Below are 24,948 nucleotides of genomic sequence, written 5' to 3' on the forward strand. Positions count from 1 at the left end.
CATCGCGAAGATGCAAAATTCTTGCCACTAGGCCAAGAATTTTGCTCCTTCGCGAGAAAAGCAAGAATCACAGACGAGAAGATGGGTGGGTTGTGGACGGTGCGGATTAGTTTGGTTTTTGTCACTTTTTCACAATGGCGGAAGCAGTGTGCATCTCAGTCATGTTACTATTAATAATCATGGACAACGTAGATGATTGATCAAATTTCATTGGCTCTCAGAATATGAAATGCAAAATATTTCCATGCATATGAACAGTAGAGCAAACCTTTTTCATAATCTGCTGCAAAGATGCAAATAGGCGAAGGCGAGAACATGCGAGCACGAGCTCAATGTGGACAAAGCTTAAGTTGGTTAAAATATCCAACTAAAAGTACAGACACACCACCAAAATAATCTGGGCAACCCATTATCTCTTGCATTCTCGAGTTAACTCGGTTAAAAACCTTCGCACCAACCATTGATATTTCGTCAATAATTAATAACTTCACTAAACCATACATCAATCTACAATAGTGAAGAGTTTCACTTTCTAGTCTGGAAATGTTTCCGGCAAATTGACTAACGGGTAGACAAAAGGTACTATGCAAAGTAGCCCCATATATATATATATATATATATATATATATATATATATATATATTAATAAAGGCAGCCTTGCCCGTATAGGTGCGCATCGCAGAACTTTAACCTCTGAGGGATTAGACCCTCGTTGCTTATTGTAACAGATTGAAATATGGCACTTATCAAAACGCTTTTGCCAACACCAGCGCCTCCTGTTAGAAATAGCCATAGAGGCGTTTCTTTGCACTTTATGGTGCAGAACTTCATAAGATATTTCTTTTTGTTTCAAATTCAGCTTTCTAACAAGGGCATTGTATTCTGAATCATTAACTAACGTGACTGATGGAGCATCAGTTTTTTCCTCATTACCATCAAGAATATCTCTGTCAATATTTCCTATTGCCTCTTCCACTGTATTAATTAAAAATACAGAATCTTCAACAATTAAAGACCTATCTATTTCATTTTGATGTACCAATTCAGGTTGGATATTAGTAAGATCAGCTTCAATAGCTTCACTTTCGAAATCTCTCACAGCCTGTTCAATAGCTACTTCGTCAATTTCATTATGAAATTCTTTTCTAGATTCCGTTATAGTCTCAAGTCTAAGCTCATACTCAGATTTTACATCCTTTGTCAAAATATCTCTACTCTCATCACGCCAAGGCGAGAATAACATGATTTGTTCACGATAAAACTGCTCAGGATCTTTCACTAAATTGAATCTGCGATACCGTATAATTTTAGAATGACCACGTTTTCTAATGAACCCTGAATCATTTTTCAGTTTTAACCATTTACCACATTGAACTTCATCGTTCTCACTGTCATCAATATGACTTTGAGTTTTCGAAACTCTACGACTTATGGAAAATTCATACCAAGCCGCAAATTGACCTAACGTTACTGCCTCTAAATCATCTGGCATTTGAGCATAATGGTCTCACATTCCAGAAGCGAAAACATCCAAGCTATCTTTGGAAATTGTTCAAGCTCAACTTTGCTTTTGAGAATATGAACACGATTCTCGGGCACCTTTGTATTAACATAAATGCAAGCCCGACTACACCTGGAGACTGGAATTTGTAAAGCGCTATAAGCCGCTTTCTGCGCGCTTACCTCGTGCGCGTTCAAAAACTGATTAGCAATCACCTTCAACTTTTGCTTCACCGTGCATTTATCTGACTGCGCTCGTTTAGCAGCTTCACGCAGAAGCATTGACATACCACGCTGAGATTTTCCTATATAAGACACAATATACATAACCAGAGCGTGAGGATCAAGTACAAACTGAATGTCCATATTCGCTGGCCAAAGGCGTAAAGTGCACGGGTTGTACGGATTAACCCTAGTATCTTTAGGGTGTCTTTTCAATAAAACAACTTTATTTTTTATGTCATACGTAACTGCCTTGATATATTCCTCTTCACTCATTCGCAACTTTGCCAACAACTCCTCGAAACTATCTACCCAAAATTCCTTTTCTTTCGATTGCAAAAGTTCATTCAATTTTTTGGAATTTCTCTATTTCAGTTCTTTGTCAAGAGTACCGTGTTCTCTTAAACTCGGATCATAAACAATAGTTCTAGGCATGGGAGGAAATGGAATTCCAAAACGACAAACTGAACTGTTATTTACCTTTTTCTTACACGTTGTCGTTTGCTTGTGCATTTGCAAAGACGTTAACAAATCCCCATTATCATCGTTCAATTTATCAGCGCAAGAAATAACTTTATCAATAAAGTCCTCTACCTCTTTAACATTCGACAAATCATCTTTGAGCTTAGGCGCATCTTTAATCCATATCAACCCATGTTGATGAGGAGAGCCTCTTTGCTGTATTTCAACTCTAAAGTAGTAATCTTCAATAACACCAAGGGGACCTAGTTTTTGTAAAGCTTTAAGCAGAGCCCGAAAACGGTGGTCAAAATATCTAGCACAAGTAACAGGATCATTCTGAATCAACTTGGCCTTTTCCGAAAAACTTAAATTCCTAATTTCATTATCCTCCAAGCGTTCTAGACCTGAGGTCACTCTCAGTATGTTCAAAAGCTCAGGCCATTTGCCTTCTGCAGCGGAAAACGTTATGAAAAATGTAGCCGTACCAAGCTGCCTAATCATAGCCATCAACTCTTTCTGCCTATGCTGCCAATATGAAGGCGAGGACTGCAATTTCTCTAATACTCTAAAACCGTCATCCTGCTTAACAATTGAATCAAGTGCACCAGCAGACGATAAAAACCCAGCAGTGTAATTAGAGCCATCTTTTCTCTTGGTTTTTCTCATACACACTTGTATAGATTCACTAACTTTCATTGTTTCCAACTTAACAAAAGCGTAAAACAATTTTGAGACATTCTTGGCACAACGTCGATCAATATTACGAAGCTCCCACTTGGCAATATCCCCAAACCTACCTTTAACCTTAAGGTTTCTCTTCTGACCAACATAAATACTAGGGAATGACAATTCCTCAGCGTCCTCGTCATAGAGCAAGACATTGGCGTTTGACCTTCACCAGGAGCAAACTTAACGTGCATGGCTAATCGGAAGGAAATCGGACAATGATACTAACAACGTGTCTTGATTCCCGACTGGTAATAAATTAACTTCATTTTCGTTCTCTAAATTCACTGACCCTACTGGGTTTTCCTTAATATATCATCTTGATTTAACTAACGGTCATTTTCTGGAATTGGATCCAATATATCGACTCTAACAGATATTCCATGCTTAATAAACAACGGTGTTTTCATCAAAACCTTAAGAGCTTCGTGCATTGTTTTAAGCCTAACAGTTTCATACAAATATGATGTGTTATATTGCATTCTCCTCATAAACTCAATTTGAATAGTATCTGTTTCACGAGGTAACCGTGGTAACACTGACACTGTAGACTAGACATTTATAGGAACGTTGACCACGTTTCCCTTAATCCCCCTTTGTTGATCACAACCCAACCTTCTTATTTGCATAAAAGGTATTCGTGGTGAAATCATCCTTTCCTCCAAATTAGACAAATTAACTAGTTCTGACGGAACTTCAGGAAATTCAAATCCATTTTCTCTGGAAAACTTGGGGATTCCGTTCTTCTTGACAGCTTTATTACAAGCACTACATAAAAATACTTTGTCACCCAATTGACACCCGTGAATCCCAGGAACTGCCAAAAACACTCTAGACTCAACTAAGCTACCCGATGCTTTAAAAAAAAAGATTTGAACACCCTTCACATGGCCACGTTGGACCTTCTTTTATGCTTTCAAAATACGTCTGCTCTATAAACACAGGATCTGTTCTTCTTTCTGCCACAGACAATCTATTCCTAGAACGTTCAGGGTTCCTAAACTCCACATTTTCACGACAGGCAGCCTTACTCAACTGATTTCTAACACGTTCAGCTTCAACGTACTCTGCATCTTGGCGTTTACTAGCCTTACCCAAATGATTTCTGACACGTTCAGCTTCAGCGTACTCTGCATCTTGGCGTTTACTAGCCTTACTCAACTGATTTCTAACACGTTCAGCTTCAGCGTACTCTGCATCTTGGCGTTTACTAGCCTTACACAACTGATTTCTAACACGTTCAGCTTCAACGTACTCTGCATCTTGGCGTTTACTAGCCTTACTCAACTGATTTCTAACACGTTCAGCTTCAGCGTACTCTGCATCTTGGCGTTTACTAGCCTTACACAACTGATTTCTAACACGTTCAGCTTCAACGTACTCTGCATCTTGGCGTTTACTAGCCTTACTCAACTGATTTCTAACACGTTCAGCTTCCACGTACTCTGCATCTCGGCGTTTACTAGCCTTACTCAACTGATTTCTAACACGTTCAGCTTCAACGTACTCTGCATCTTGGCGTTTACTAGCCTTACTCAACTGGTCCTTTACTCGTTCGCTTGCTCTATACCACTCATCAAGCCTTTTAACTCTCTTGGTAAGTATGCCAACCTGATTTTCCCTTTCACGATAAGCCTCATTCTCCCGCTTTTTCGCCATTGATCGCGCCTCCTTCATTCTACACTTTTCATTCAGTCTCAAAATTCTCATTCTCTCTAACAGGTAAACATTACCATGAGACGTAGAAGGTACTTGATCATCGTTCGCTACCATTACAGAACTATCTGAAATATTACTAACTAAATTCATCGCTTCGTCGGCAGTAATTAACGCTACGTTTCAGCAACTTCACTTGTACTTCCATCTAATACATTATCCTTTATTCTACTGTGGCCAACTGGCGGCGCAATAGAACCAACAAACAAATTAGGACTAGAGATACTAGAAACCGCACCATCAACCTTACTACCATTATGGCCAACTGACGGCGCAATAGAAGTAATGGGCAAACTAGTACTAGGACTAGACGTACCAGAACCTGTACAATCAACCTTAGCTTTTTTCTGAGCTGCTAAAACTCTTCTCCTTTCATTTTCTCTCTTCTTAAACTCAGGGTCTGATCTTTTTGCCCTCATCCTTTCCCGCGCTTTGCGCTTCCGCATATCATCCTTACTCTCAACTAAATCTTCCTCCATTTTACATCCAAAAATCAAATACTCACAAAAAGAAGCGGCAAAAACCTGCTGGCTCTTTACAACCACTTAATTTGACTTAATATCCAACTTCCAAACAAAAATATTTACTGGTAGATAAATTGATAACCTACAAGCAAAGAAAAATTCTCAAGAATGGCTCCCGCAAATTTAAAAGGTCTATTTTCAACTAGGTGGGCGTATCAGATTAAAATATATATTTTTGAAATTTTTGGTCTACACCTAGATGGTTTTCAATCAAACAAACAAGGAGCATAAACACAATAGTGGAAGCTTCAGTCTTATTTAAAACATGTAAAACAATTATCATCTCTGCAAATAGCTTACACATGTCTTTTTTAACAATGCCTAACCGTTTGGATTTTTCTAAAGCAATCTTAGCACCAAAAATACTTTTTGATACAAAATAAATGTTTTATATTCTTATTTAGAATAAAAGAAGAGGATAAAAAAGGTCTGTTCTCTCGTAATTTCTTAAGCTTTTATCATGATTACTCTATACAACAGTAACAAGTGGAAGCAGAATTTTTTTCCGAAACAATCTCGCTTATGTTTATCCTCTCTAGACTTCGTTAGAAACGTATTACTCCTACGTAAAATAATAATAGATAGGGAAGGATTCATACCATTAAAGAGCGCAATATTTTCCATATTTTCATTTCATATACAGCGAATAGAAATTATAATGTTTCTGAGAGGAGCTTCCCATTTTGGTTGTTGTTTTGAAAAATATATCGCAATGCACGGGCCTTGAAAGATATAAGAGGCAGGGCTTAAGCTGTTTTGAATGCCATGAGTAAAGGAGTCTCATTATGGGGTGTAAGATATAATTACGGTCCATGTGTAATACATAACGTAAAAGCAGGGTTGGCAGTTGATATTCATCGGATAAATATCATGGATGTTTTTGATTTTTTCGATATTTTCCTGTAAATTGTTTATTTAGAAAAAAAACCGAAATCTGCGTAAAAACTAACATATAGACGAAAATATCATTAATATCATCTGATATTTTCATTACTGCTAAGACCATTAAACACAGATGGACTAGAATGATAAGCTAAAACCCCTATCTTGAAATTTCAGCGCGTATCGTGGTCCCTAGCGGGAGACTCCCGAAACATTTCAAGGCATCTTTGTGACCTTTATTATGTTGTCTGCTCTGTTGAATTTTTATGATTGTACGGTCTAGGCACGGTTAGTTTTTTCCTCTCCGCTTTTTCGCCTTTTATGTTCGTTATCTTATAAGTAATTTCCCCAGTAGCACAAGCCTTCCGCATAACAGTCGGTTAAAGGTCAAATAGTCGGTTTACGGTCCAGTCAGCTGTACCATGCTTATTCCTACACTTTTCCGACTCATGAAGCCGACTACTTCTTTTAGTTGGCAATGCCGACATCTATCTGATAGTTGGAACAGAGATGGTTTAAAGTAGGCTTGCCTACCGTCTAGAAAATTCCAACTTATTTTTTGCCAATTGATTACCGACTCTCTCGCGCTAGTCGGTATTGAGACGTTTAAGAAGAGTAAAATTAAAAGCAAAGTTATGCTTAGGCCGTTTAGTAACCGACATTTATCCGACAGTTGGAACTGTGGTGGTTTGAAGTAGGCTTGCCTACCGTCCAAAACATGTAACCCATTTTTGCCAATTGATTACCAACTCCTTCCCGCTAGTCGGTATGGTTACGTTTTAAAAGAGTAAAATGAAACCATGCACGTCATCACCGAAGAGGGCGCTGCTAGTGCGAAAGCAAGTTAGCCTTTCCAGTATCTCTGACGCGGCTGGGTCGTTAGAATGTTTAAACGAGATTTTTGTGGTCGAAAATGATTAGTTATAGGCTTGCTAACTTTTAATTTCATCGCTAAGGTTCTTTGTCACACTATATAAACTAGAAACGTCTTCGTTTGTCACATAAGGTTTGAATTCTGTTATTGAATTATCAATTTATCTACCTCTTAGAGCCAGTTTTATGCATAAGCCTTTGCTTTTTTACCTAGCTTCTCATCTGCTGGGAACCACACCCATAGAAAGTGAAACCAAAACTTAAACGTTTATGTATACCTTCAGTTTCTTTGATTGAATATAAAAGAAGCAAGTGTTTTGGGGCGCTTGGAGTTCAAAAACCTTATATATTAAGTATTTTAAAGATTTTTGGTTGTGAAAATAATACTTAATTCCAAAATATATCTCAATTTGTTTTAATTTGAGAATTTTTATGCGGTTTCAAACCTTTTAAGAGAAAAATGTGTCAAGTAATACCCTTTAGAATTGTATGTTTTTCTTTTTCCTTAAAAAATCTGTTAGTGTATATTTTTCAGTAAGATTTTTGTAATTTAAGAGATAGCAACTGGCCACATCGAAGATATTAACAATGAATATTAATAAATGCTTTAATTGATGTAAATATTATACTCGCCCTGAAAAATTTAACTTTTTGTTAAAACCAATTAGCTAGGCAGCTAATATTTTCATTCGACTTGTCGTGTCAAATAGAATACATTGTTTAATATTTGAAATTGTTATAATTGACCTGCATGTTACTTGAAATATAAAAAGTACAAATTCTTAAGTGTTGTTCATTGAAAATGTATTAAAGAAATTTCAATACTAGGTATCAGTATCCTTTACTATAAGCGAATGAAGCCTCGAGTTAAGGCTTGATCGTCGCAAAACCATCGGGCCTCGAGTTAAGGTTTGATCGTCGCAAAAGCGTCGGACCTCTTGCTGACAGGCGGTTAAGTCGACTCTCAAACGTGTTGGATGAGGGTCGTATTTCATTCGTGTCGTAACAGTCGGTAAACCAGTGGGCCGTAGTCCCACCGGGCGGACATTTCGATTTTCAAACCCTTACTCTACCAGCCCTTTACCGACGATTTACCGTTCCTATACTAAAAAGCCGCGAAATCGTCGGACTGAGCGCGGCTTTAGGTAGGCATAATGACGCCGACCTGTAGTCGGCCAACAGTCGTTTTATAGTCGCCTCATAACAGTCTGAAAACCGGCGGGTCGTCGTCCCGCCGGGCGGACATTTCGACTCTCAAACCCTTACTCTACCAGCCCTTTACCGACGATTTACCGTTCCTATACTAAAAAGCCGTGAAATCGTCGGATTGAGCGCGGCTTTAGGTAGACATAATGACGCCGACATATAGTCGGCCAACAGTCGTTTTATAGTAGCCTCAAAACAGTAGGAAAACCGGCGGGCCATCGTCCCTCCAGGCGGACATTTCGACTTTCAAACCATTAGTCTCCCGACTTATTAGTGACTTTTTACCAACTCGTCGGTAACACACAAAGCCGACCATGTAGGCCCTACGTCGGCAGTGCTACTGGGGTTAAAGGATTAGTATCATTAGTTTGGGTGTTTAAGATGCCAAGCAAAAGGTGCGCTTTCGGAGTTTGTAAAAATAATCAACGTTATGCTGATAAATCCAATATGAAAGGCATTACTTTCTACACAATACCAAACCCCAAATATCAACTTTCTAAAAGTGAACTATGGATCAAGGCTTGTATAGTAACTCTCATACCTATTTAAATAAAAAATATAATTGAAAGTAACTTACATTCAACTAAACACTTTCTCTAACTTAGGTTACGTTCTAACCTAACATAGACTTTCGAGCTTTAACGGGCCTATGTCGTCTGCTATTTCACGCGCCTGTTGGTTTGATTGGATATAGTTTCAATATTGGTCGCGGCGTGGCGCTAGAGAGACGCTTCCCACAAGGAACCACCCGCCCTATCTCCATTTCAGTCCCTCTGTGTTTAATGGTCTTAGATTACTGTGAGTCTGACGAATAATGTAAGATGTCGCTAGCTCCCGCTTCATCAGGTCTGAATTATTCTAGTTTTTTAGTTTTAGTTTTAGTTTTGTTATTGCATGCCATAAAACATGCCACGAATTAAGGATCCCGCTTGGGTTAGCTTTTTTTGCATTAAAAAGCCAAATAACACGGGAAACTGGGCCAAATGTCAGAAATGTGGTAATGAAATGCAAGGAATGCCTAACCGCCTGAGGGCATATCTGCAAATTTCTGATCAAAAAGCTGAAGCCTCTGCATCAACTTCAAGTACCATCGTTCAAACTGAAAATGAACCCAAGTCAGCTGTTTCACTTTCAAAGTTGAAAATGGCTGTCGATTCTGCAATAATCTCAACTTCCACCCAGTACAAAGAAGAAATTGATGAACAAATTGCTAGATTTTTTTACGCTACAAATACACTATTCAATCGCATTGAACACATCGAATTCATCAAAATGTGCCAAAAGCTACGACCATGTTACATTCCCCCATCAAGGAAGGTAATACGAAGTCGATTACTGGATCAAGTTCATAAGAAAGTATTAACAGATACGCAGAAAGAATTTGAAGGTCGTGCAGTAACAATGGCATTAGATGGTTGGTCCAATATTCATAACGAGCCCATTGTTTGCGTCACCATTACCGACTCTGAAGGCCGAGTAGCACTTGTCGATAGCATTGATACATCTGGCAGTCCTCATACATCTGAATATTTGCAAGAACTAGCCAAAGCTGCAATCCACAAAACAGAATCAGAGTTTAAAGGGCGGGTTGCATCACTAGTAACAGACAATGCGAGCAATTTGGCAAAAATGAGAAGGAATTACAGAAAGATGGCGATAACATAATTCAGTATGGATGTACTGCGCATATGTTAAACTTACTTTCTCAAGACGTAAAGATATCGAAAGTTGGATCGCAAATAATCAAAATCATTAAACATTTCCGTAACACCCACCTAACTGCAGCTTGGTACAAAGAAGCAAATGGGCAAAAACTTGTGTTACCAATAGAAGTCAGGTGGAACACATTGGAAAAGGCAATTTCCTCTTACTTACAAAACAGAGGAATTCTTATACAAATTTGTCAGGACCATAAATCGGAAGTCAATAAGAATGTGTATAAACTTATCAACGATGTGAATCTCACTACAAATGCGGAGGATTATTCAGCAAGGATGCGTCCTATTTCTGTTTCCCTTGATCGATCGCAAAGAGATGGTGCAACAATTGCGATTGCTGTTCAAATTTGGCACAAACTGGAAATGAACTTCCAAAATCAGCCAAGATCTGTACAAGATAAATTTATAAAGAGACGCGACATGGCGTTTTCTGGTCCTCATTACCTAGCTAACAAGATTGATCACAACTTCCGTGGTTTCCACTTGTCAGAATTACAAAAGTCAGCTATGAATATCTTAAGGAGCTGAACTCAGATTTACTCCCAATTCTTATGTGCCATTCCACCGCATCTCTTCCATTTCCTGCCTACCTCTACAGTGAAACTTTGCGCAACGTGCAGCCATTTGTATGGTGGAAATCGGTTAGTATTCAACCTAATGAAGATACACTGAACTGGAGTACGCACAAAACCTTCTGGCTGGAAATTTGTGAGCAGTTACTGTGCGCCACTTGTTCAACTGCAGCCGTTGAACGCTTATTTTCTAGCTTCGCACTAGTTCAATCGAGACTGAGAAATCGTCTTGGTAATGAGAAATCAGCAAAACTAACATTTATGTTCAAGCAAATGAACTCTAACTCATCCAAGAAAAATACTTCACTAAAATGGATTTGGAGTGATGATGAACCTGATGAAGAAGAAAACGACTTGAACGAGTCCGAACAATTAGATGGAACAGGAAATGATTTGGAAATTTCTGATTGTGAAAGTACAAATTTTGACTCAGACGATTCAGACTCTTTGCCTTTAGTACTCCTTATTACCGAAAGGGGTACCTGTTAACACACTAAAAGGTTCGAAAATATACTTTTAAAGGGATTTTGTGCTACCGAATTTGGTGTCAAATAAAACCCACGAACAGGTCTAAATATTACTTTCGCGCCATCAAAAATATTTGCGGCACATTTGAAACTGGTAAACCTTTCCTTAATTACCCCTGGCTTGAATCATTTTCAGACAAGGTAAGAAATACACCACTTCGATGTAAAAGAGACGGAAAGACACGAGAGTAAAATTTTCCTTCCATCTCAACATTTTTTGTCTGAGTTGTGGGCTTACGGGACGAGGGTAAAATTTTGACTTCCATCTTGCCTTTTAGTGTCTGCGCCGTAGGCTTGCGGGATCGTGAAAGTTCGCATAGTAGGCAAGGGATCAACAACTCTAGATTTACCGATACTAAATTTTGCTTCCCCTTGTTAAGGAAGGTGTGATACTGTTATATCGTATATGTTTAGGGTCACATATACATGGATATTTTCTGAATGGCCTTTAAATGATGTAACGTATGCTAGTGTACATAACTGTCAAAGAAAATAATTAATATTAATTATATATAATTAAATATTTAAGAAAAACCACTAGCTAGGAAACTTTAGATTGAAATTTAAATCCCGGGTAGAAAACCACTACCCCACCGACCCTATTCTTTATGTTTATATATAATATTCCAATAGAGATTTCTTCTACGCTGCCATTACTAGTGCTAATGGTGAAGTAAACAGTCAGTGTTAGAGAATTTGAGCTAGAAGTACTATATCATGTATTTTACTTTAGTAGTGTCAGCACGCCGGAGCTAAATAAATCCCTCTAAAGGAATCTGTTAAGTCCGTTTCTACTTCCAGGGTACGATAACATACCACCAAAAGCGCTGAAACTCTAAAAGGTTTCATTATATACCTTATATTTCCAAAATACCTTTTTCGAAATCATTCAATACCCGCACTGTGAGACAACTAATAGAATACGTTCATGGGTACTAAAAAGGTCGCGGAGGTATTTTGTATTACCTTCAAAATACCTTTTTTTTAACAGTGTAGTCCACCATCATCTGCTCTTTGTCCATCGCACTTGGACACCAGACTCTACACACTGGCTTCTACACACCACCATCTTCTGGTCTTTATCCAGCCCAAATGGACACCAGTCACACCATCATCTTCTGGTCTTTGTCCATCCCACATGGACACAAGTCACACCATCATCTTCTGGTCTTTGTCCATCCCACATGGACACCAGTCACACCATCATCTTCTGGTCTTTGTCCATCCCACATGGACACCAGTCTGTACACCTGGCTTCTACTCCATCATCATCCTTAAGGTTAAGACATACGCGGCGATCGGCCAAGGTTACGAGAAACGTCTGGCCTCCCTAAGGCGGGGCTTCGACCAAAGGTTCACGCAATTGCGCTGTTCTTATCCATAGATGCGATTCGAAACCCTTATATACTACCTATTTGAGTAAGGCGAAAAAACAGTCGTATACTTCAATATAAACGTCAATATTAGTCAAGTCTCTCAAGAATGTTTAATTGTTCTTTTTTAAAACGATGTAACGTTCAATAAGGCTAATAACTAACGAAGAAAATATTTTATATTAATTATATTTATTTTATTATTTAAGATAATCTTGTTTCTCAAATCAAAATTAATACGGAAAGAGTTCAAAAGCAGTCCATGTTTTTGTCTGTGTGTGTCCGTCCGATGTTACACTAGTGCGCTGCGTTAGCAGTTATTTTTGTTTTGATGTGTAAAGAAATCGTACAGAACCTTAATATTCACTTTTTTCATTATATAAAGTGAATATATGGAAATATTTTTCGTAATTACGATGCATTTAGTACTTTTGTAGCTTTAAAGCTTTGTTTCATTTTGATATTCCAAGGATATTTTTTACCTCTCCGAGTGACGATGACGTCACTGAGAGGTATTGCACTGGACGTGTGGGTGTGTCTGGGTGTGTGTGTGTGTGTGTCAGTCTGTTGTTATTGACTTACACCCCAGGGGACCGCGTTCGCAGTTTTCAAATCGGAGCAAACGTTTTCCGAAATTCCGGACCGCATTTACAGTTACTGGAAATTTGGAAAACTGTATTCCACTTACAATGGCTATTATCCATTGCCTATCTGACACCACTATCCTCAGGCCATTTGTCCATCTTACTGACTTCTATAATCCACCATCATCTGCTCTTTGTCCACCCCACATGGACACCAGTCTGTACACTGGTTTCTAAGCACCACCCATCTTCTGGTCTTTGTCCATCCCACATGGACACCAGTCTGTAAACACTGGCTTCTAATCCCCACCATCTTCTGGTCTTTGTCCATCCCACATGGACACCAGTCTGTACACACTGGCTTCTAACACCACCATCTTCTGGTCATTGTCCATCCCACATGGACACCAGTCTGCACACCTGGCTTCTACTCCATCATCATCCTTAAGGTTAAGACATACGCGGAAGAAGACTAACGAAGAAAATATCAAAGATTAATTATATTTATTTTAATATTTAAGATAATCTTGTTTCTCAATTCAAAATTAATACGGAAAGAGTTAAAAAGCAGTCTATGTTTTTGTCTGTGTGTGTCCGTCCGTTGTTACACTATTGCGCTGCTTTAGAAGTTCGTTTTTTTTTATGTGTAAAGAAATCCTACAGAACCATAATATTCCCTTTATCCTTAATATAAAGTGAATATGTGGAAATATTTTTCGTAATTATGATGCATTTAGTACTTTTGTAGCTTTAAAGCTCTGTTTCATTTTGATATTCCAAAGATGTTTTTAATATTATTATTTGAAATGGTTGTTTATATATTACTTAAGCTATACTGCATCTGTATATAGAATAAATCCTTGGTTTAGTGATTACATGAAGAAAACTAAGTCCTAGACTCCGGCGGGTATATCAAGTATTATCTGCAATAGGCTTAGTGAAACAAGTAGTAAATAATTGAGGCCTGAGGTGTAGTAAACTTTGGGCTTTGATTTTCGTGTCTGAAATGAAGAGACATCAACGGTTCAGAGTAAGCCGAAAGTTAAATACATTCTTAAATAATCAGGGTAAGGTTTTATAATTGAAAAAAAGATCATGGTGGCAATTAGAATAGTAAAAGGGCTATTGGTAAACGGGTAGTAGCTACAGACTTTTTGTTCTCTTTATAGTGCGCATTGACTATTAGTGCGTCTAGCTACAATTTAGCTTTGGTGTTATTTAACGTTAACATTCATGTTGGCAAACTAGGAATATTGTTGAGGTGAGACGAGACGATAGTGTTTACACTGCAAACCAGTTGTGAATGAAGCTATCAGAATATACGGTAAACAGCTGAAGCGTAGACTTCATTTTCCTGTTCTTTTCCCCATTGACTGATTTCCATGTGTCCAAGAAGATTTATCCTTATTGGATATAAAATGTCGTCTGCTTTACTGTATATTCGCTTTGCTTGGAATACTGCTTCAATATTTCGTAAATTTTTACTTCAAAAAAGAGAAATAATTCCATATCTAGGTAAATAAGTTTGTAGTAGTAGACCCCTTGACTCGGAGAGGTAATATTTTGGTTTTCCCAATTTGTTTACTTTTGTCTGCACCTTATGCTTAAACTTTCGGGCTGTATTTACGACTAAATTAATAGCATAAGAAAATATAGTCATAGGTATTTTCTTTACAACCATCTTTATTAATTTTAGTTATTTAGTGTTTATTCTTAGGCACGTTACAAAGATATGGAAATGATTCAATACTGTATGTTACGGTTTCGTGGCTCTAGGGATATTAACCGCAAACAGACCCATCGCAAAATCATGGATGAATATGTAGAAAGATCCCTGAACACAAAGTTAATTTCTTATTTCGAATTCTATTCGACTGCTAAATGGGGCGAACAAGAAATATTCGCCTTAATCCTCGCTCATTTGACAAAATGAGTCTGTGAAAAGTGGAAAACTCGATTGTAAAAGAATTTAGTTAAATTTAAGGGGTCATCCGTAAAATACATCAATCCTAACTAGTAAACGGTGATCCTCTCGGAAAAATGTTATAGAAATTACATATTTGACTCAAAATCACCCATACAACCCCCTGCACCTCTTTGAGAGATTTCACGTTTTAAAGACTTAATGATTTTTTTGTTTTGCTTTTGTCTTTCGGTTTTTACACGTTATGATTAAAGTGGACCCCAAAATGGCACTAAAAGAAGTATAATTTCTTTGAAATTATCAATATTTCACATACAGGTTTAGAATTTGCATTTTAAAATCTTAAATGTTACCATCGATATAAAATTGAATTAATAATTTTATGTACTACCAACAGAGAGCAATTAATTAAGAGACAATTTACTCGAGTTAATGAACATTCGGTGGCGTTTTTGAAGCAAGACTTCATTGCATCGGAACTATAAGATTGATTTTCTTGGTGACAAACAAAACTTTATATCTGGGTGCCGCCAAGTTGTCGTGCACTACCAGCAATCCTTTACCCGAAACATTTCAGCCTCATTTTGACCCCCTCTTAACTCGGTACTGGGGAATAGTACACCACTCATATTTGCACCTCAAGGGCACAGTGTTAATCCTAGGAAGTCCTCCAACTTCCAGCTTTCTAACTCATTTGGTTTCTGTGATAATCTTATGTGAAAATGACACATTATGAGACTGAGTGACTGACACATCATCAAAACCTCTAGGGCATTTCCGGTGGGGCTAGAATGATGAAATTTGGCATACTTGTACCACTAAGCATACAGCAAAGGGAAAAGTCCCAAACGCGGGAGTTTCCCCCTTTTAGCCCCTGAAATGGGGGTTTAAAATTAGAGTCATCATCTAAACCTCTAGGGCATTTCCGGTGGTGCTAGAATGATGAAATTTGGCATACTTGTACCACTAAGCATAGAAGCAAAGGGAAAAGTCCCAAAAGCGGGAGTTTCCCCCTTTTAGCCCCTGAAATGGGGGTTTAGAATTAGAGTCATCATCTAAACCTCTAGGGCACTTCCGGTGTTGCGGGAATGATAAAATTTGGCATACAAGTAGGACTTAGCATACAAAGAAAGGGAAAAGTCCCAAAAGCGGGAGTTTTCCCCTTTTAGCCCCTGAAATGGGGGTTTAGAATTAGAGTCATCATCTAAACTTCTAGGGCACTTCCGGTGTTGCGGGAATGATAAAATTTGGCATACAAGTAGGACTTAGCATACAAAGAAAGGAAAAAGTCCCAAAAGCGGGAATTTTCCCCTGTTAGCCCCTGAAATGGGGGTTTTATAATTTATATCCCCCCGTAATAGGACATTATAATTTAATTTTTTCGTCTTTTAATATTAATATTTTTTACTAATATGATTCTTTCGTATTATTGCAAAATTTATGTTTTTTACATAATGTTTTAGTAATTAAATTTTTTACTCATTTCCTTTTCATTTCGTCTGAAATGGTTCTAAGCGTGTTTTGATTCATTTAGTTTTTCTTAAATCTATTCTGTTGATTAAAAGTGTTACTTGCCACAATATTGTGTTCTTGGAATAGAAATACGGTTAACAATTGAGAAACAGCCTGAGAAAAAAAGAAAGTTGAATGCAAAAAAGTTGAAAAAGGCAAAGCCATGTAAAACTCTTGGAAAGAACAAATAAAAATCTAAAAGTACAAATGTTTATTTCACTTCATAATCCTACTTCTATAAATCTACAAGAACATGCACATACAAAAAGGAGTGAAATCTCACCAAAAACATCTCTGTAAAAATATGCCAAGTTGTTTGGCCGTAAAAAGAAGTGAGATCTAAAATACGGCCAAGTTATTATCTCCAGGTGAACCAACATTTTATTCGACTTAAAACGGTAGGGTCCCATTTCTCCCAATTCTGTGTTTCCCAAAATACATTTTTATCCCAAACTTTCCGATTCCCAGTTCTCCCAATCTTATATTTCCCAATCGGAATTTTTATCCCAAACTATTCAATTCTCATTTCTCCCAATCGAATGGTTTCGTCTAATATTTTATGCTGCAAATGGTTGCTTTCAAAACGTTAGGTTAGGTTAGGTTATTATCCTATTAATTAGCTGCCACCTTTTCCAAAACCTTCTCCTACTAATTAGCTGCTAACTTTTCCAAAATATTCTCCTAATAGTTAGCTGCCACCTTTTCCAAAACAATGGTTCCAATAATTCTTCGCCACCTTTTCGAAAATATTCTCCTATTAATTAGTTGCCACCTTTTCCAAAATATTCTCCTATTAATAAGTTGCCACCTTTTCCAAAATATTGTCCTATTAATTAGTTGCCACCTTTACCAAAATATTCTCCTATTAATTAGTTGCCACCTTTTCCAAAATATTCTCCTATTAATTAGTTGCCACCTTTTCCAAAATATTCTCCTATTAATAAGTTGCCGCCTTTTCCTAAATATTCACCTATTAATTAGTTGCCGCCTTTTCCTAAATATTCTCCTATTAATTAGTTGCCGCCTTTTCCTAAATATTCTCCTATTAATTAGCTGCCGCCTTTTCCTAAATATTCTCCTATTAATTAGCTGCCGCCTTTTCTTAAATATTCTCCTATTAATTAGCTGCCACCTTTTCCAAAACATTCAACAACGCCTGAATTTAATATTTTTCGGTTCGTTTGATGTACCTTAATGCTTTTGGGGGGTTGCACATAAGTCAATTTGGCTTAGCAACCCTATCCCTCCAATAAATAAATAAATAAATAAATAAATTCTCCTACTAATTAGCTGCCACCTTTTCCAAAATATTTTCCTAATAGTTAGCTGTCACCTTTTCCAAAACAATGGATCCTTTAATTCGTTGCCACCTTTTTTAAAATATTCTCCTATTAATTAGTTGCCACATTTTCCAAAATATTCTCCTATTAATTAGTTGCCACCTTTTTCTAAATATTCTCCTATTAATTAGCTGCCACCTTTTTCTAAATATTCTCCTACTAATTAGCTGCCACCTTTTCCTAAATATTTTCCTAATAGTTAGCTGCCACCTTTTCCAAAACAATGGATCCTTTAATTCGTTGCCACCTTTTCCAAAATATTCTCCTATTAATTAGTTGCCACCTTTTCCAAAATATTCTCCTATTAATTAGTTGCCACCTTTTCCAAAATAATCTCCTATTAATTAGTTGCCACCTTTTCCAAAATATTCTCCTATTAATTAGTTGCCACCTTTTTCTAAATATTCTCCTATTAATTAGCTGCCACTTTTTTCTAAATATTCTCCTATTAATTAGCTGCCACCTTTTCCAAAATATTCTCCTAATAGTTAGCTGCCACCTTTTCCTAAACATTCTCCTACTGAATATGTAAAACATATCATTGTTAATGAAACCAAAAAATTCTCTTTGAACTTATTAACATATGTTTTATGCAGAATTGGGACAAAAGAAATTGGGGGAAAAGACATAGTGTTGGGGGAAAAGACATAGTGTTGGGTCAAATGGGATTGGGAGATATGGGAATTGGGAGAAACGGTTTTGGTTGAATGGGAGTAAATCCTTAAAACTTCTCAAGAATGTTTTTCTGACTTGGCCATTAGCATTCCAAACTTGCATCCTTCTTCTTTGCACCCGTGAAGGTTAATAACGGAAATTACAAGTTTAACCACAAAGGCTTATCAAGAATATTTAACCAATTTGATTTAATATTTTAATTTCGATCCATATCTGGAATTAAACGAATCCTTGATATGCAAATGGCCAAGTCAGAAAAACATTCTTGAGAAGTTTTAAGTCGAATAAAATGTTGGTTCACCTGGAGATAATAACTTGGCCGTATTTTAGATCTCACTTCTTTTTACGGCCAAACAACTTGGCATATTTTTACAGAGATGTTTTTGGTGAGATTCAGATGTTGTGGTGAACCAAGAGCAAAGCATCGTGGTAAAAAATAAACAAGTTAACTTGGTCTCGCCTCCATCTAAGGGATAGGATCACGTGACTAACAAAGTTGACTGTAGCAAGGATTATTTAAAATGTCTATGGACAAAGCGCACACACAGATCTCTATAGTAAGGGAATGTTCTCTAGTTGTTCCGAAATTTTAACCCATCCCCCTCTTCTCCACCTACTGTTTTGGTGCGTCAAACGGAAAAGAAAAACCGATATGGCGCCACCTATCTTATTATCGCGAAAGCATAGACGAAAGAGAGACAGTTTTCGAAAGCTCTATAGTTCTATTTCGAATTGTTAACGGTCGTTAAGAACATTTAGTTCCAGATTCAAGAATGAGGTTAGTTCCTAAAATTCATAATTTAATTTTAATAATAGATTAAAGCAAACATTCAGTTCAAGAAAATATGAGGCGAGGTTACACTAATTTAGTTTAATAGGAAAGGCCAAGGTCTTGTTTGAGTACATCGGCTAGAGCAGACGAGAGAGACAAAACTTTCAAGAACCCGGTCACGTGTTGACGCTTCAAAATATTGGCTTTCCGGTTTGCCGATTGTGCCCGCTAGGTACCGTTTGGAACATCTACCTTCGATATTTCTTTCTCTGCGTTTTATCCTTAGACATTTTAAATAATCCTTGACTGTAGTACCATCTGTTGTAGAGCGACAAAAATAAATCTCTTATTTTTCTGATTCATCTGACTCGTGAGGTAAAACAGGTTGTGCGCATGGCAAAATCCAGCCAATCAGGTTATCCCTTCCTCGCCTCAAAACCCGAGAACAAGATCTGAGCCGATATAAAAATTCAAAAGATTTGTTAGTTGGGTGTTTTGCGAGATATACTCAGATTCCAAAATACTGTTGATTAGTGAGTATAAATTGTTCTTATAATTCTGTTAAATTATAAATATTAAGTACTATTAACAATCTCGTTACTAATTAACAATCAAAAATCGATCAGCAACACTTTACAGCCTCTGATGATTTCGGATTGTAGATGTTAGAATTTACCTGGAACTAAATGAAATGAAATTTATTGGAAATAATCGATATTTAAAATACAGGTATAGAATTTGAATTTTCCATCCTTGATTTTAAAAACGCATCAACTATTTTAGGTTCGCCAATGAGACTGAAATTAATTACGCGATATCTGTAGTGAGTTTATAAACACTCGTTTGCGTTATTGAAGCGAGACTTAATTAGTGTCTCGGAATTAAGATTGCTTTAGTTGATGACAATTACACTTTCATTTCATTTCTTGTCAGCTATCTTCGAAGGTAGAGAGCAAACAGACCCAGTACAAAATCATGGAGGAATATTTAAGACGATCCCTCAACATAAAGTAAATTTCATATTTGGAACCAGGGGGCACAGGGGACATTGCCCCTTCAACGTCAATAATTTGGGTTTGCCCCTAAAATGTGGAATTTGCCCCTCTAAGAAAATACGCTTTATATGGAAAATAAATAATAAAAATCCAAAAGATGACCCAACTGAAAATATTTACGTGTAGCCTAAATAGAGTTCAAAGTACCCATTATTTGCTTCAATCTCTAATGGTACTGCCCATTTTTTCAATAGTTTACAATGAAAACAGGGCCGGATTAAAGGGGGCCGAGGGGGCACAGGCTCGACTCGTGAAAGAGCCGATTACTGATTTTAGGAGAAAAAGATTTACGAAGAATACTTTAATAGTAATCCTAACAAATCTCCCAAAAACGATTGGACACTTTTAAAGTTAAGGTCATATTGTAACTCATTTTGTCAATTCATTTACAGGGTCATTTGGGGGTCAGTTTTCCATGCAGAGCTTAATAAATTATATACTGAACGAAATTATTTCAAAGTACATGATTTTACAACTAATATTGAAACACTTTGATTAATTACTGAATTACGAATAGTAAATATTTAATCCTAATAGGAATTTCATATCTTCACGATAGACACGCCACGCTCATTTTTTGATAAACGACTGGAATATTTCATTCCGTCCTCTCCCTATGGAAGACTCAACAAGATTATACTTTCTGCCGCACCGAAGAGAGTCACGTCCACTTCCTTGTCCTTCTTAGATATGGACACTCCTGTAAATTTTGTTCACATACAATCTACTCACTACCCCAATTCATGAAATTCCATTCTCGATTCAATAAGGTGGTAGTTTTAATTGTGTCCACTTTGGTCATTCTGTCACTTTTGCTCGTCGTTCACTCCATCGTAACTAACAAATACAAATCGTTGCCCACCAAGAAAGCTGTCAAGAGAATGGCCCAAGAAACCCTGGAAAATGTTTGGGACAACGCGTCGCTCTTATGCGCCGAACGTAAGCAATTAAGCGCTCGCTAACATTTGATAGCAACTCACCCTTGCGCCAGCCCAGTTTCCTACGAGGGCTTCAATAACCGAAGATTTTGTTCCCATAACGAAAGATGTCTAGAGCTTTAAGCACACATGGTAAAACAAACTGAGTAATTATGTTCCCTACAGCGATTCCATCCGTTTTACCCCGTATTACTTGTCGTCTGCTCGCTTCGTCGTGGCTAATCTTAGTGACTTTCATTCTGTTTTTCTTGGGTTGTTTCTTGCGGACGGAGTTAACGACGGAAAGTTACAATAGCATCGACACCCTCTCGGATTTGATCAAATCGGGAATTCCACCAGTAATGAGCGACGAAACATACGAACACCTCCAAGTTTCGTTGAATATCTTTCTTCGTGATAAGTTCTTCTATTCTTCTGAGACTGACGTCTTTGGCGCGTATTTACAGGCAGCCCAAGAATCTGTTGTTAAGGAATGGCTAGGTGCACTCGATAAGAATAGAATTGATGACGATTTAGTAGATAGTATCTTAGATGGTTTCATTCCCATTGTTTCCGGGAAGAAAGCAATGATCACCACAGTCAAATATTTGTGTTATTGGTTGGAATTATTTATGAAATCCGGTATGGATGATTTCTTAGTGAGCAAAGGAAAACTTTATTTTTCTCAACAAGAAGTTGCGTTCGACTCCCTACACACCATGTTCAACACCTCTTGGACGAGAAGCAGTCCGCTTGCGTACGAGTCCGCCCAACTGAGGTGAGTAGAATTTTATGGTAAAATTGTTAGCGGGTTTGACGAATGTTCTATTGCAGCATGGCACCCTTTTTCGAAACGCAAGTTTTCAATTATCTAAATTTTTACAATCAATACACGATTGAAGAGCTCATGTGGAAGAAACCATTGAAGAGCGTGACTGATTTGGATCTGAGTAGCGTTAGCGTTCCTTTTTATTTCTTCTCATGTTGTTGTTAGGAACAGTAACTGTCGTCATAACCGAAATAATCTTTAATTAATAAACAAACTCGTGAAATTCAATACGTCACGAAATAACAAGAAATTTCTCAAAGATACACCAATTTTATCTGATCTTAAAAATGACTGCACGTTACGTAAACTCCAAAATCTTCTCGTTTAACATATAGCATAGTAGTTACGCACTTGTGATCTGAATACTTTACCACTCGAGGGTGAACACAAGTAGCTTTGTAATCTAGACAAATAGTAATTTCATGAATTATACTACTAAGTACAATGCTTAGTTTGTCTTTTTTAACTAGTATATGCTGAGAGGCCCTTTTATCCTTATACTTCTAGTAACTGTTAGTGATTTATCGTTTAAGTGTTGAACGTAAAAAATTTAATTAATTCAAAACTTAAGAAATATTTGCGAAACTCGTAGTTTTTTCTTAGTCATTTCAAAGCATGCTAATATAAAATATTTATTTTTATCAACCGTTTCATAGCTAATTTTGCTTATTAGTTATTAGATAAACTAAAATCAGGTACTTTTTATATGAATGAGAAATCATCACGATTGACATTCATAGAAATGAGATATTATCACCATCAATACATTGTAACGCATTTTAAACAAGTATTGGTTTAGTATCATATTAAAAAAACGGATCCGATACTATCGGGAAACCCCGAGTATCAGTGCCGATACCGATATGGTATCGGTACCAGTTCATCCCTAAAACTGTAAAATTGTCCCGCAGTCATTAAAGCTCGAAAATCTAGAATTGCGTATTTGATGTCGATATGCCATCGATTTTAACGCCCAAAAGACTGCTGTTAATTTTAAGCGAAAACTACTTTCGAAAAACGAAGATCAATAAAAAAAGATTTCAATCGAGTAAAGTTAACTTTAGACATTGAAGTTTACCCTGAAATTTAAAGATTTAATATTATCAAAGCATTGTATAAAATTTAAATACATTATTCCAACCACATTTTGAATTGTCTTTAAAACCATTCATATTTAAATTCGTGATTTTTCCGTCAACACTAAGAGTTACAGAACTTAAAATAACCTTTAAAACGATTAACTACCAATAATGCTTAAAATTATAAACGATTCATCTTTTATGACATCTGATTGCGATATAGTACAGGAAAAATAGGTTCTAACCCGCAACAAATTGAAACAAAGCTGAAAATTTCAGATCTGATAGATTTTTAGGCGCTCTTTAACGTGGTGTAGTCTCCCACACTCTCCCATTGGAGGAATTTCCACCATATTGGAAAATGGCGGACAAAATCGAGAAAACGTTTCATAACTCCGGTTCTACTTAACCGATTAACACGTAATTAGGCTTCAATTGTAGATCACCTTCAATCACATAATTCACCTCTTAAGATATTTTGTCCTACAACTAACCGGAAGTTCACAATCTGACCCTGAAAATTAGCCTCATATAAAAAATGGGGATTTATAGCATTTATGGTTTCTATTTTCAGAATATGTTCCAAAATTAAACATATAGTTCCTAATACTGACAAATTTTGTTTCTTTTCTAACAAGAGCTATAATGTATAGTACGGGAGAGGGTAAAACAGCCTTTGTACCATCATAAAACTTAATGTTTTAATATATACCATTGTTCGCCCACACTTGTCAATACGGCTAAAGTTGAGTTAAAGCGTGTGAAACAAGTTGACATAACCAAGTGTATACTTTAAATGAAGATTATGAAATTGAGCTTTTGAATTAGCTTCTCTTCCACCAACAAGTGCGGCAGCAAAGCAGTATTCAAATGGAGTTTATCGCAAAGTTCAAACGTGGTTTGGAAGCAGACTAAATGCTAGAGAATGGGGTTGGAGACAAGTAGGATCTGAACTGAAACCAATCGTTACCACTCTACAACCTGCTCCAGCTGAGCTTCTGCATATGATCCCTAGTAAATGCAAGGAAGTCTGTGACTTGAAATATGAATGCGGTAAAACTGGTCCAGTCAGTTCTTCAATTTCTAGACAATGCAAGGGAGTATCTTGTTCAAATGAACATAGAGATTTTGAGGCTCAACCTCAAGTAGAGGACTATGATTAAACTTAAGCTTAACCAATATTGATAATATACAAGTTGGTAAACCAAAATAAACCTCTCCGATACGAGACGCAATTAAGAGGTTATTCTTAAATAATTAAGAAAACATAACTGATATTAATTACATTAGTCGTCAGTAGTTTAACGTAATTCTACTGAAGTCGTTTTAAGAAATTTAATTCCTAAAATAATTTTAAACATAGCTATTGTTGACGTTTGAATTCTAGCGTATGCCTCTTTAACAATTTTTCGAAATTTAGGGTATATAAAGCGATTGATTCAAAATAAATGATAAGAAATCCGCAATTGCATGAACCTTTGGTTGAAGCCCTGCAATTGGGAGGCTAGACGTTTCTCGTAACCCTAGCCGATCGCCACGCACTTCTTGATTCTAACGTTGGGAGTAGAAGCCAAAAATTACTGCGAACACGTTTGCTCCGATTTGCCAACTGCGGACGCAGTGACCGACATACAGACACCCCCCACACACGTCCAGTATAATACCTCTCCGTGACGTCATCGTCACTGAAAGAGGTAAAAATATAATGGGAATAATATATTTTAGGTTTAAACCCCTCTTTGCATTTATTTCGCTTGAAACCGTTTCGAAATTCTCGAAAATTAGATTTGCCTTACCTTCCGGGCTGGATTGTGAACTTCCGGTTAGTTGTTGGACAACATATCTTAGGATAAATTATGTGTTTGAAAGTAATCTACAATTGAAGACCAATAACTTGTTAATCGGGTTAGTAGAACCAGAGTTATTAAACTTTTTCTCGGTTTTGGAAATGTATTCAGAA

General features: G+C 37.0%; 1 long non-coding RNA gene across 1 annotated transcript; it reads left to right on the plus strand.

Moving 5' to 3' along the window:
* The first annotated feature begins 6,543 nt into the window (after positions 1-6,543).
* LOC149597094 (uncharacterized) lies at positions 6,544-7,732 on the plus strand. Its single transcript, XR_016379389.1, has 2 exons — positions 6,544-7,038; positions 7,120-7,732. It is a non-coding gene; the product is annotated as an uncharacterized LOC149597094 (long non-coding RNA).
* Positions 7,733-24,948: the final 17,216 nt, after the last annotated feature.

This window comes from Phalangium opilio, unplaced genomic scaffold (genome assembly GCF_054372755.1).
Source record: "Phalangium opilio isolate 3A_F unplaced genomic scaffold, DU_Popi_V2 ptg000390l_1, whole genome shotgun sequence".
NCBI classification, from domain to species: domain Eukaryota; kingdom Metazoa; phylum Arthropoda; class Arachnida; order Opiliones; family Phalangiidae; genus Phalangium; species Phalangium opilio.